We start from the raw sequence: 14,584 nt of genomic DNA, 5'->3' as shown, positions 1-14,584 counted from the left end.
CACTAATCTACTTCTATTTCTATAGATCTGCCTATTCTAGACATTTCATATAAATGGAATTGTACAATATGAGATCTTTCTTTCACTTAACATAATCTTTTCAAGGTTCATCCATATTTCAGGACTTTATCTTTTTATGGCTGAATAATATTCCATTGTATGGACATACCGCATTTTATTTACACACTTATCGGTTGATGGGCATTTTGGTTGTTTCCACCTTTTGGCTACTATGAGTAATGCTGCTATGAACATTTGTGTACAACTTTTTGCGTGTCAAGATAGGTTTTTATTTCTCTTGGGACTGTGAATTGTTTCTTAAAGATTCACATACAGTAATAACTCTGTAAAAGTGTAGTGTTTTTCTTAGTCATATATTTAAAATAAATTTTAAAATAAATATTGCTAACATGTTGTTCATTGAACACATATTTTTGTGGAATACCAGTGTTCCAAGGAGCACATTTTGAGAAAGATTTCTGAGTGGTCATGTTCTTCAGTGTGACGTGAGGAGAAGAAAGGTGTGAGCTAGGAATCAGTGACTTATAAGTATTTAGTACTGGATTCTCATTTCACAGAAGATTTTTCAATTTGCATTTCATTGTTGAAGGAACTGTGGTCAATGCTACGTGTTAATATCTTCTTTGATAGGGATAGAGGGCAAATGAGATTTTTATGAGTCCAGAAGACCTAAGAAACAGCCTTTTAAAACAATAGGAGAGAGCTGTGTGATTTCCAAAATCTTTCTATAAAGGATTCAGACTCTTCATCTTTTAAGATGATGATAGCTATGTAGAATTTGTTTTGTATAGGCACTTTCTACAGTGCACCAGAACATGAATTTGCAGGCCAAATAGAAAAGAGATTATCTAGTGGTTGCAATAAAGGCTTCATCCATAAAGTGTTAACCTGTTTTGCAATGAAAATATTCACTAAAATGTAATTAGCAATATACATTAAGCAATTTTCACTCAGAAGCATCTTACAAATATGCTCTGATTATAAATCATAAATACTCTTTTATACTATTGGGTAGGATTGAAATCCAAATTAATTCCAAAGAAAAAACTTCTGTTCTCTTAGTAACCAAACAGGTAAGTAGATAAATAACATAGTAATTAGGGAAAATAAAAAACTTGTGTAATGTATGGATTGGTCTATTCTTAACACCTGTTTTGTAAGTCATGTTAGAAGACAAAATTCAACTTAAGTTCACATCAAAGTGAAAGTTCAATTTGATTCCCACTTTGAAAAACTATAATGCATTAATTTTCTCCATGGTAATAGAGTATTGCATTTTAAGTCCCCATTTCCATATGGTAAACTCCTTTAGTATGATGTATTTTTTCTTCTAATAAAGATGATTAAAATGAAAGACAAGGGGCTGATTATATTAGCGACTAAATGTGCTCACTAAGTTACATGTGTTAAATCTTGAACTTTCTCATTCAGTTTGGCAGAATTATCCTTGGTAACCATGTGTCCCTGCTGCTTATTAAACATAATTGAACTTCTGGTGTGCAATCAGAATTGAATCAAAAGAAATATGCTAGCATTTTCCAGACTCTCAGTAGCAACGTCTAAGGCTGGATTACTTAGAGTTGGAGTCCTGGTCAGATAGCTTTTACACTGAAATGGATTTTACACCAAATCCATTTTTTCTGAACTATAAATTTCATCTAAGTTTCCATTTACCTGTTTCTGCCAAACCTTACTCTAAGAACCAAAACCCCTAAAATCTCTTATTAACACCGGTGATTAATCCCTGGTAGTTTTACTGATATAAGAGCACTTCATTTATCAAACATGTGTTCAAGCAAATACAATACTGAAAAGTAATACATGAAGTGGAACAGTGATTTTAAAGAGATGCTGGACTTGAGGGAGTTAAGTGTTAATGCTGCACTAAGTTGATAGTGCCATAACAGATGATGGTTTCCCATTCCCACTTTGGCCTATGGTGAGTAGCAGGTGCATTCAGTTCTGTACAGCCTTGCAATCTGCCAGCACTCTGATGGCCTGGAGCATGAGGTCCTCAGGACAAATGTTTGTGGGAGGCCTTTATGGTAGGTCTGTCAAACAGAATCAGTGGTGAGGCAGCAGAAATAGGGGAGTGGACTGCTGCAGTTTATATATCCTCCTGGGATTCTACTCCAGAAATTTTAATTTTAAATCTTAGTAAACTGAGAAGAGTAAGAGCTTTCCACCTTCAGAACAATTTATCAGGACAAATTCAATTATAAGTCTGTGATGGTGTGATTCTGGTGAGATTTCGACCAGAAGTCTTTTCTCTCCTGACTCTCGTACCAATGCTGCAATTAAAAACCAGTTTTCTTTGTGGCCTACCACAGTAAAGGAATAAGCAGGGACTTCCTCAGTCTTCTCATAGTTTAGAAGGTGTGGATGTCCTATAGACTTGACTCACTCTGTTGCAAATTCTCCCTTTGAGAAGGAATTTGGCGAAAATGAATAGACTGTCTTAAAAATAACAATGGCATATTTATGAATTGTGCAAGCATCCAGATGTCTGTTGCTTATGGGAAGATGTGTTTGAAATAGATAGGCAATAAATGGTGGCTGGGTTTTCATGCTAGACCTCAGAAACCATTTAACTCAGGAAGTCTCTGCACAGGGAAGTTGTTACAATCTGGCATCCTTTAGAGTCCCAGAAGCCACAAAGTCCTCTGGGCCCAAGACACTCTGTAGTTTAAAGCGTTGCATCATGTGAAGTCCAGTGGGTGAACACTCCTAAGCACATTCCTTGCTATGCTCACTGAGTCATTGCCCGGCTTTTCTCTGTCCTGTGTCTGGGCCCTAACCACTGTCCATGTCTAGTGGGTTAGAGATAGGAAGCAGTCAGCCCCCAGGTTAGTAGAATCGAAGGCCGAGTGGGCCTTATTTACAAATTTCCTTTTGATAGGTGTTTTAAGTGGGAAAGAAATTAATACATGTTGATAAAAATAATACAGGCATACCTCATTTGTGCTTCGCCTTATTGTGTTTCAGAGATAGCCAATAGCCTCACCATAAAAAATTCTTGTTCTTAATCAGAAGCTTGCTTTTTTTTTTTTTTTTTTTTAAGGAAAAAGGGAAAGAGAAGCCCTGTAATGAAATGTGTAGAACACTGGCCTGGGAATCCGGACACCCAATTCTCTCTCTCTCTCTCTCTCTCTCTCTCTTTTTCTTTTTTTTCCAATTCTTACTTTTGACTTTGCGCTCCACATTGTGAACTAACTTGTGCAAACAGCTTAACCTCTGTTTGCTCATATGTAAGAGGCAGATAGGGAGAAACGGTCTCTAAAGACTTCTCCAGTTCCAAAATACTATGTTTATAGGAACTCAATGTATTCTGCACCTACCTACAGTTGTAAGGCTTTTGTGAAATGTCATTGCAGTGTCTGATGGTCAATTATGTTTAAACAGGATGAAAAATAATATCCTACCAGAAGAGTGAGACTCTGGTAAACCAAGATTATGCCTGTGAAAGTGGAGCTGCATGATTGGGTTCTAGTTGCACTTAACTACTAAGTAAACATTGAGACTTTGGGCTCTTGAACTCTTTGGGTCTCTCTTTTCCTCTGTAAAGATTAGGTGAACCTCTAGATTATCTTTCAGCTCTCAGATTCTACTGGTATCTCTAATAGGTATTTAATGGTAATCATAACATCGAAATGATTCAGTTGTGTTTGTTTAGCTGGTGGTGGAAAGGAACTGGTTACAGAGAAACAGACAAAATCAATTATTGAATGTCTACTGTATTCGAAACTAATATGCTCTGGAGAACTTTCATAGTCATGCATAGCAGCTAGCTATATTTTTTATATTTTAGGAGTTCTGTATTTCCATTTCTCATTTATGATCAAGAAAAAGAGCTTCAGGCAAAGATAAAATCATCTACTATCCAGTATTGCAGTCTGATCCCTCTAGTATAGTTTGTTGGGAATTATGTTTTTTTTTCTCTGGAATTGGTTTTTGCAGTTAATCTTCTAATAATATCTCTAATAATTACGTCTTGCTTATTCTCTAATATCTTATTAATGGAACACTTGGAAAGGTGCCTTATACTTAATCTAGCTCATGGTCCTTTGTGACTAGTGAAAATTCTTGGCCAGGTGTCCATCTCTGATTATACAATCTTTATAGATAGCTGATTTTTCAGTCTCAGAGTGAACACTCGGTGTTTGTGGGACATTAAAAAAGCTAGATGGAAGTAAATTTCTGAGATGGTTATGTGGGAATTGAACAGGAGGTTCAAATGAGGAAGAGTTTCAAAGCTGGATGTATGAGGATGGCGGAATATTTTCTAATCTCCAGCTTCATTGTTTGGGTTGCACTGTGTGTGGTGCATTCTTTGTGTTCAGGCGGGGCACCCCCTCTTATCTTGGAGCTGAGTTTTCTAACTCTGTCTGATTTGGAACACACTGTTTACCCTCCTCATAGGAGGGAGTACAGAATTCGCCCACTTGTCTCCCTGTACTGCTCCTAATTTAAACAGTCTAATAATTCTTAACACAAGTTATCCTTTTACATTTATCAAGGTGGGGGGGGCATTTCTTGCAGTTACCAGCTCTGTTCTGTGAATGATAGATTTTAAAGAAATTTTCTGGCCTACACTTTATGGAGATGAATTTTTTTCAGAATTAGATGTCCCCTAGAGAGATGAAATAATTATGCTACAAATGTATGGAGTCCTCATAAATTTCATTTCATTTGTAATTTTTATTAATTTCTAATATGCTTTAAAATTATTAATAAATGATTGTGATCATCTAAGAGACGAAGCCCAAGTTATTTGATTCTACCACTGTGGGTTCACTAAAACAAAGTTTTGTGAGACTTACTTTGCTTCTTGACAGGTTTAGTAGATTGATCATGGAAATACAATAAGCAAAGCTTAGCCAAAACTCAGTAGACAATTGACCACATGTCAGAGTAATTTTGAAGGTCAGGAGGAAAAATATGAACTAATTGCTAATACAGTTAAGTGGATTAGTATTAATGCAGGAAATTTTCTATTATACCTTTAGGGTTCTGTTCAGAACTTCTTGGTCAACATTTTTTTTTTTCAATTCTTGGATGAAGTCTTCTGTAGAAGGCATATTTATTGATTTTGTGAATGCCCTAGTGTGGGAAGGGATAATGAGCACATTTGATGACATAGGAGGATATTGAAGAGGTCACCACAGACAAAGACAACTGGTCTAGTTTAATGATGGCATTAAATAGTTGTAAGAATAAGGCTTTATACATGAAGGGGGGAAAAAAAACCCTATACAAATGGGCCCCAAATGTAAGGGACTTGGCTGAAGCATAGCACACATAAAAAATGATTTTATGAAAAAAAAATGATTTTGAGGTTTAATAGATGGTGAGTGCAGTGTTCATCAGTCATATTTTTTAGTGAAGAAATAAAGCTAGTGTGGTCTTAGGTAGTAGGCTGTGTTACCAGAAGTCCAATAACAATACCAAGAAAGTGATGCTCCCACTCTTATTCTGCATCTTCCAAATTACAAAGAGAATTCAGTTCTGAGTACAGGGCGCCCTTGAGGAGAACAACTAGGATTGTTTGGAGTCTAGAAACTATTCAGGAAGAAGGTCAAAGGAACCACAATGTTCTAATTCTATTGGAAAGTTCTAGTTTTGCTTTCACATTGAGGGTTTTTCCCCCCATCGGTTTTATTTGGCTCAATGGTGGGGATCTCATTTGCCATGTGCATAATCAGTTATCCCAGCACCTTTTATTAAATAGTTTGTTTCCTGCCTGGATTTGGAATGCCTCCACTGTCTAATACCAATTTTCTGTAGATGCACTTGACTGTCTGAGTTTTCTATTCTGTTCCATTGGTTTGTTTATCTATTCCTGGGCTTAATATCACACCATTTTAATTATTTTACCATTTTATTCAAAATTATTATGGCTTTTCTTGGCTCTTTGTTCTGTGTGAATTTTAGAATGAGCTTGTTAAGTTTCACAAAAATTCCCTATAGGGTATTTGCTAGAATTGTGTTGATTTCTTAATGGAGCAATTTGAGGAGAATTGGTATAATTATTCCATCTAGTATTCCTATTTACAAATATATTTCTCTTTATTTAGTTCTTCTTTGAGTTTTGTTTAAAAGATTTTATTTATTCATGAAAGACACAGAGAGACGCAGAGATACAGGCAGGGAGAGAAGCAGGCTCTCCACATTCAGGGAACCCAGTGCGGGACTCAATCCCAGGACTCTGGGATCATGCCCTGGGTTGAAGGCAGGAGCTCAACCGTTGAGCCACCCAGGCATCCCTTTGAATTTTTAATACAATTTTTGTTTTTCTCTAGCAGAATCTTACATATAATTTATTGGATTTCTTTTCAGTTACCCCATAATGTTTATTGCTATTGCAAATGGTTTCTTTTTAAAAATTATATTTTCTAGTTGGTTACTACTGGAATATATGAATACTGTCAATATTTGTAAGTTGATTCTATGTTAAGCAACCTTTCTGAATTCTCTGCATTGTAATTGTAGATTCTCTTAGATTTCTAATGAGAGTAATGGTAACATACAAATAATAATAATGTTTTGATATTTCCTTCTTACTTTATATATTTTTTCTTACACCATTATACTCTCTGGGACCTCCAAAAGTGTTGACTAGAAGTGGACATCATTCTTTTATTCTTGATTATCCCACTTTACCCTTTTAGTTGCATTTTTACTAGTTTTGGTATATGGTACTTTCGTTATTCAGTTCTAGTTATTTCATAATTTCTATTTTGATTTTTATCCCATGAGTCATTTTTGAGTACATTTATTTTTTATTTTTTTAAAAGATTTTTATTATTCATGAGAGACACACACACACACAGAGGCAGAGACACAGGCAGAGGGAGAAGCAGGCTCCATGCAGGGAGCCCGATGTGGGACTCGATCTCGGGACTCCAGTATCACGCCCTGGGCCGAAGGCAGGCACTAAACCGCTGAGCCACCCAGGGATCCCCTTGAGTACATTTTAAATTTTCTAAACATAGAATTGTTTATGTTTACTTTTTATTATTTATTTATAATTATTTACATTGTTTTAAAAGAATATGATTGGAATGAGATTTATTCTCAGAAGTTGGTTGATGCTGCCTCTGAGATCTAATATGCAGTAAATTTTTATAAATGTCTTATGTGTGCTTAAAACCAATGTATATTCTTTTCTATTTGGTACAGAGTTTTTTATCTTTGTGTGTGTGTGTGTGTGTGTGTGTGTGTGTGAGATCAACTTACTTTTGTGTTCAAATATGCTATATCTTTAGGAAATTTTTGTCTGCTTGATCATCAGTCTCAGATATCAGAGTTAGAACCTCCTTTAGTTTTACGATCTCATGGTTGTGGTTTTGCTTGTTTCTCCTTGTTAATTTTATCTGTTTTTGCTTCCTATACATTTGAGAGCCTATATTTATTATATAAGTTCATCATATCCTTTTTGTAGAGCATTCTTTTTGCCATTAGGTAATGTCATCCTTTGCTCTTATTTTTGTCTTACATCCTAAGTTCTATTTTGTTGTTCATGTTGCCTTGCCAGCAATAAAAAAGTATTTTTATCAAATATATTTGTTCATGATTTTTTATCACATTTTCGGGATCATTTTGCTTTAAATGTGTCTCTAGTTGGGTTTGTTAATCTAGTCGATAACACATTCTTTTAATTGTGTGTGTGTGTGTGTGTGCGCGCGCGCGTGCATAGAGACTTGAACTCATTTTTGCCATTTTCTTGCATATTTTCTTTTTTTGTATTACTCTTGTCATTTAGATTGATAAAATTGTGAATATCTTTTATGTTCCTCTGATTTTAGAAGCATAGATGGCATTTCTGTTCTCATAATGGTTACTCCTAAGTTTTTAGCATTCGCACATAACTACAAAATTTTCTATCAAAGTTTAAAAGGATCTTACTGTATGTGAACATCTTCCTTTCCAGTTCCACTTTTAAAATCTCATTAAGATATAATTCACGTATTTTACAATTCAGCCATTTAAAATGTACAATTCAGTGTTTTTTAGTTTATTCACAGGGTTGTACAACCATTGCCACAGTCTAATTTTAGAACACTTTTGTTCCCCTTAAAGGCAATACTGTATCTAGGATTTCTTGTTTGGCCTACTCCCCGTCCCCTTCCCTCCTAAGGATGTTCTCCAGTCCTAGGCAACCACCACTTTCTGTCTCTTTAGATTCACCTGTTCTGAACACTTCATGTAAGTGGAATTAATTTCATTTATGTGACCACTTATCTTTCAATTATGAAAAACTGTAATTAGGTACATTTGATAATATACTTTATCTGATTGTGGGACCACCAGGATAGCTTTCTTGTTTCTTTGGGCTCTCCTTTCTGAAGTACCTCCTAAGATATATCAATTCTTTTTTTTTTTTTTAAGATTTTATTTATTTATTCATGAGAGAGAGAGAGAGAGAGAGAGAGAGAGAGAGGCACAGACACACAGACACAGGCAGAGGGAGAAGCAGGCTCCATGCAGGGAGCCCGACATGGGACTCGATCCTGGGTCTCCAGGATCATGCCCTGGGCTGAAGGCGGTGCTAAACCACTGAGCCACTCAGGCTGCCCTCAATTCTTTTTTTTTTTTTTCAAAGATTTTTTATTTACTTATTAGGGACAGAGAGAGCGAGAGAGTGCAAGCATGAGTAGTGGGGAGAGGCAGAGGGAGAAGCAGATTCCCTGCTGAGCCAGGAGCCTGATGTGGGGCTCGATACTGGGACCTGGGATCATGACCTGAGCTGAAGGCGAGATGCTTAATTATCTGAGCCACTCCAGCACCCCAGATACATCAATTCTTTAGTGAGAAATTATTAGTGGAAAACTCATAGTCATTGTAGGGTCTTAAAAATGTCTTTATTGTCTCATTCTTTTTGATAGCTTAGTTGGGCATTGAATTCTAGCTTGACAATTCTCTTGTTTTTAACATTTTGGTTATAAAACTCCATTATCTTCAAGGCATCTATTATTGCTGATGAAGTGTCTGCTGTCAGTCTTTTTTTAGGTAGATAATACTCCTTTATGGTACCTTAATGTTCTGCATTTTCACAATGATATGTGCAGGTGTGGGTTTATTTGTATTTATCTTGATTGGTACTGAGATTGCATTTTTTTAAGGGAGAAAGGGGCAGAGGGGGGAAAGAGAATCTTAAGCATGTTCCACACTTAGTATGGAGCCCAACCCACTGCTCGATCTCAGGACCCTGAGATCATGACCTGAGCTGAAATCAAGAGCCAGAGGCTTAACCCACCAAGCCACCCAGGTGCCCTGAGATGACACTTTGAATGTCTGTGTTTTTATGGCTGTTTTTCCTTTCTTTATCTCTTTGAGGATCCTAAACATTGAGTTTGAGGTCAATTTCAGATGGTTACATTATTTCCATTTTGTCTTAAGTGGATTAATCTCTCTGTAGTTGCTTTTGTTGACAATTGTAGTGTTAATTTTCTTTATGTATTTTGGAATTTGGTTTGAGAGCTTAATTCCAGTAAGAGTTATTATCATCTCACCTTACCCTACTTTTCCTCAAAATTTTGCTTCCATTTGGTTCCACAGGTAATTCAGGATTCCTGATTTTCATGATAATGGTGATAATGTACATCCAGCCATTGAGCTAGCAAGTGGCTGGCTTGGGTTCTGGCCTTTCCTACCTCTTTTATTGTACGGCTTCACATAAACTGCTTTTTTAAGTCTCATTATTGGAGTTTGGCCCACTCCCTGGTTTTAAGCAATGAGCTGGCTCCAATTGCATGCCAGAAGTGAAGCACTTTTAATTCTCATTAACCTACAGAAGCTGAATTCTTGGCCTTCTTTGTTTGCTCCTATACTTAGAGCCCATTAAGCCTCACTCACTGCTTTGTGTTTTGTTCTATTCTTTAGTCCTTGGGAATATTTATTATAACTAATGTATAACAATAGAATTGATATAATTTATTATCTTTCTTCCTGGGTATTATTGTGAGATAACTCAGCATCTGTTTGTTTGTTTCTTTCTTTCTTAAGGAATTTTCACCTATTCATTTGAGAACGAGAGAGAGGGAGAGCACACACAAGTAAGGGGAGGGGCAGAAGGATAGGAAGAAGGACAAGCAGACTCCCCAGTGACCAGTGAGCCTGTTATGGGTCCCGATCCCAGGACCCTGAGACCACAACTGGAGCTGAAGTCAAACACTTAACAACTGAGCAATCCAGGTGCCCCAACTCTGCATCTGTTTCAACTTCCTTCTAGTATTCCTCCTTTTACTACATGAACTGGAAAATAAAAATTACTACCTATGCTTCCTTACATCTAGGGTTCCTGATGTAGTTCAGATTACACTAATCACATTCACTTTTATGATACTCCAATTCAGAACTGAATACAGGGGAGGGGGTGCATAGAGTGTCATACACATGGCATTAGTTTTGCTGGAGCAGATCCAGTGGCTTAGAGTTTGCAGCTCTCTCTGATTCCCAAATTGCAGACCTGGGCTGTGTCCCCTTAGTGCCAGCAATTCTGGCAACAACTTCCTGGTGTCTAACAGAAGCTAAGGCATTGTATTCAGAACCAATAATCACATTGGTAGCTACCTAATTCCTGGATGTGGCTAAGGAGTTATGATTCTGTCCAGCACTTAGCATAGCAGTGCCCTATTTCTTTAAGTTACTTGCTTTTTTTTTTTTTTTAAGATTTAATTTATTTATTTGACAGAACACAAGCAGAGGGAGAGGCAGAGGGAGAAGCAGACTCCTCGTTGAGTAGGGAGCCCGATATGGGGGTTGATCCTGGGACTCCGAGATCATGACCTAAGCCAAAGGCAGATGCTTAACCAACTGAGCCACCCAGGTGCCCTTCTTTAACTTTCTTTCTTTCTTTCTTTTCTTTAAATTTCTGATGGTGGCAGAGGTGGCTCCCTTGGCAGGCCAGTTCTCTGTGGATTCTGAGCCTCATTCCTTAAGGTTTAGCATAGAGCCTCCCCTTCTACTCTTTCAACTATTTTATTGGCATCTAAATGTTAGCACCTAAGTATTAAATCTGTGCTTAAAACACTAGAGAATCTTTATACCTGCAACTGAATCCTGATTAATATAGCAGCTAGGATTTTACTTTTTATTTTTTATCTATCACTGTTAACATGGGTAGTATAGGAGTAGGGAGAGGGTTGTGGACTCAAAGTATGAACTTACAAAGCCATCTTATCTAGAACTCTCTGCCACTATGTTATGTTTTTCAATTTTAGATAGTTTCTTTTAGATCGACATTGTAAAGCTGATGTTGTCTGAATTATAAAACAGAAATAGAATGGTAACTGTTTTACCCCCAAGGAGAAAAAAAATAGTATATATTTAAGATTCCAATGCAAACTGATTGGGCTAAGAAAATTTGGAAAATGTAACACCTTTTTCTACCACTGGAAAGTAATGAAATGTTACCCTCTTTGAAGACTATTATGAATTGTATGACCAAAAAGTAGAAAACACCAGCTAGCTACAAATAAATCTTACTCTTCTTTTTTCTACTTTTGTCTTATCATAGCCAGTTTGCTAGTTATGTATCTAAAGAAATAAAGCTCTTTTCTGCAATTTATAGGATAAAAATAGTCATCTTTGTGAAAGTGTTCTGAGATTTCTGATATTCTTTTTTATTAAAATGTTATTTGCATTTGATAAGAAATGTTCTTCTTCATAATTTTCCTGGCATAACTTCATTGCCACCCAAAACTTACCTATATGACGTTTGTATTTTAAGTAATATTGTAACTGTAGTTCAGGAAATTAGCAGAAATATCCTGAAAATTTCATGCCTTATCTACAAACTTGCCTTTTTGTTCCCTTTCATTTGCAATTACTTAAAAAATTATACCAGAGTCACAACACAGAGTAATGCTTATAATATAAGGAATCTAAAATAGTTATGCAATAAAAATGTGTCTATGTTATAATTACAACTTTGAAAAATTATATATGTGAAGAATAAAGACTAGAAAGTAATAATAAAAAAATTGGAAGTGGTTGATACTTTCTTGGAGAAAATAAAACCAGTTGGGCTTGTTTTGTTCATGGGAGTCTTGTTTTGACTCCTAATATCTGGAATCTGCCTCTTTTCTCCTCCATTTGTGAAAACTGGGAAAACACTTATTTCTAGGTTTCTGGCACCACTCTTGTTCTTTGTGAGATATGAAAAGTGATTGAGATTGGTTGTGTGAATAACATCTGTACATTTTTTAGGTACTCCGAGATGTAGTTTAGATTTACTTGGGGACTTAAACTCATTTAGCCACTATCATCCCTGTCCTGGTGTTCCAAGAGCCTCCTACTTTGGTTATTTTTCATGCTTATTCCTAAATATCTCCTTTCCACAGTAGCCGGAGAGATACTTTGAACCTACAAGTCAAATCACATGTCTACTTTGCTATAATACTCCAAAGGCTTTTCACCTCATGCAGTGTGAAGCCTGTGGGGCCCTCCATAGTCAGTTTTATTTCTTGTTGCTCCTTCCCTTGCTCCCTCCATTCTATACACACAGTTCCCCTCTTGCTGTTTCTCACTTAAACATTCTGTCAACTCATTCTGCCCTGCATTTGTTGTTGCTTGGGCCTGCAGGGCCTTTCTCCCATGGCTTGTATCCACGCCTCATTCAAGTCACTGCTGAAATGCCTTCTCAGAAAGGCCCTCACAGATTATCTAAATAGTACCCCTCTATCCTCTTACCTGCTTTATTTTTCTTCAAAATATTATCACTACTGAATATTCTGTATTTATTTGTTGACTGTTTACTAGAATGTAAGTGCAATCAAACCGCAGATTTGATTCTGTTCACTGTTAAATGCTCAAGGCCTGGAACAGAACCTGGGACATAGGTGCTCAATAAGTGAATTAATTTGAGTAGTCCTTTACTCTGTACATGGAATTTTTTTGTTTGCTTTATTTCTTTCTAATCAAGGTTTTTCTGTCCTTGTCAAGTTGAATTTCAATCTGGATAAAGAGATGAAACAGAAACTGCTTCTTTTTTTCTCTGCCTTATACAATGGTCTTCTATTTTCCTTATCTTCCCCACTTCCTATGCATCTAGGAAGAGCTCTTATTATTGTCCTCTGAGCATGATTGTCTTCATGAATCTTAGCTCATTTTGGACTTTGACCTTCCAGGCATTCTTTACATAAATCCTTGCTGGTCTTTTGTATATTTCATTTTGGCCATGTGCTTTTTTTATTTGTACGTTTTGAACACATTCTTTTAACATTTGGGTGCTTCATGGGATTTCTTGTCTATACACACCAACTTAGAGATCTTTTCCTTTTCTTTAACTGATTGTATAGTTGAAATTTTTATTTTTATTTTTATTTTTTCAGGCCTCTGGGACTCAAAACCTTTTTCATGATCTCTAAACATTGGCTTGTATCTGATCTACTTCAACTTTAAAAATATTTTTTTTTGTTTATTTATTTATTTAGAGCATGAGAGCAAGCAGGGGGAAGGGGCAGAGGAAGAAACAGAGAATCTCAAGCAGACTCCCAACTGAGCATGGAGCCTGACATGGGACTCCATCTCTTGATCCTGAGATCATGACCTGAGTGGAAATCAAGAGTCGGATGCTTAATCGACTGAGCTACCCAGACACGCCACTCAGAACTTTTGGTATTTTCTTAAACTTTAAACTGTATATCTAATACAACCACAGTTATATTTTTTGGTCATTAGATATTTGAATTTCACATAGGTGGCTTTGAAGATTTTTGTCATTTTTTTACTACCAACCTATTCTTTCTTGCTTGTCAGAATTAAGTCCTATTTAGTAATTCTCTTATTTCCTTATTTTTTTCATTGTTAATTTCTCTAAAAACATACTTTTTAAGGGACGTCTGGGTAGCTTAGCGGTTGAGTGCCTGCCTTCGGCCCAGGGAGTGATCTTGGAGTCCCGGGACTGAGTCCCACATTGGGCTCCCTGCATGGAGCCAGCTTCTCCCTCTGCCTATGTCTCTGCCTCTCTCTCTCTCTCTCTCTCTCTCTCTTTCTGTCTCTCTGTCTCTCATGAATAAATAAATAAAAATCTTACAACCCCCCCATAAAACCATACTTTTTAAATTGTTATTTTTTTAATTAAGTAATTTTAAAGATTCCTCACCAAGATAGTTAATAATTACTTTTTGATACTTATTTGAATGAAAAGATAGCTCTGTCTTGGCAATACAGTAAGGTTTATAGGCTTTGTGAATTGCAGTTGAAGGGTTATTATTTTTAAAGATTTTATTTATTCATGAGAGACACAGAGGGTCAAAGACACAGAGGGAGAAGCAGGCTCCATGCAGGGAGCCTGATGTGGGATTTGATCCCGGGACTCCAGGATCATGCCCCGGGCCAAAGGCAAGGGCTAAACCCCTAAGCCACCCAGGGATCCCCTTGAAAACATTAGATAGGTTTTTGGTTAGATTTCTGACAAGAAATTTGGATAGCTCTAAGGCTACAATCTGGTTTGGATTTATCCTTTGGTCAGTAGAGGTCATCTGTGCCAAAGAAACAAAGCTGTGTGTATGTATCTATGTATGTATTTTCTGGCAGTGATGTTACTATAAAATTGATA

The 14,584-nt window shown here is 36.6% G+C and overlaps 1 protein-coding gene across 6 annotated transcripts in view; it reads left to right on the top strand.

The window, feature by feature from the left end:
• Window positions 1-14,584, top strand: part of FRMD5 (FERM domain containing 5) — a 316,219-nt gene that overhangs the window by 52,290 nt on the left and 249,345 nt on the right. The gene's annotated exons all lie outside the window — the stretch shown is intronic.

The sequence above is a fragment of the Vulpes vulpes genome, chromosome 15 (genome assembly GCF_048418805.1).
Source record: "Vulpes vulpes isolate BD-2025 chromosome 15, VulVul3, whole genome shotgun sequence".
NCBI classification, from domain to species: Eukaryota; Metazoa; Chordata; class Mammalia; order Carnivora; family Canidae; genus Vulpes; species Vulpes vulpes.
Note: the sequence above shows the minus strand (reverse complement) of the source record. Positions and strands in the feature narration are given on the sequence as shown.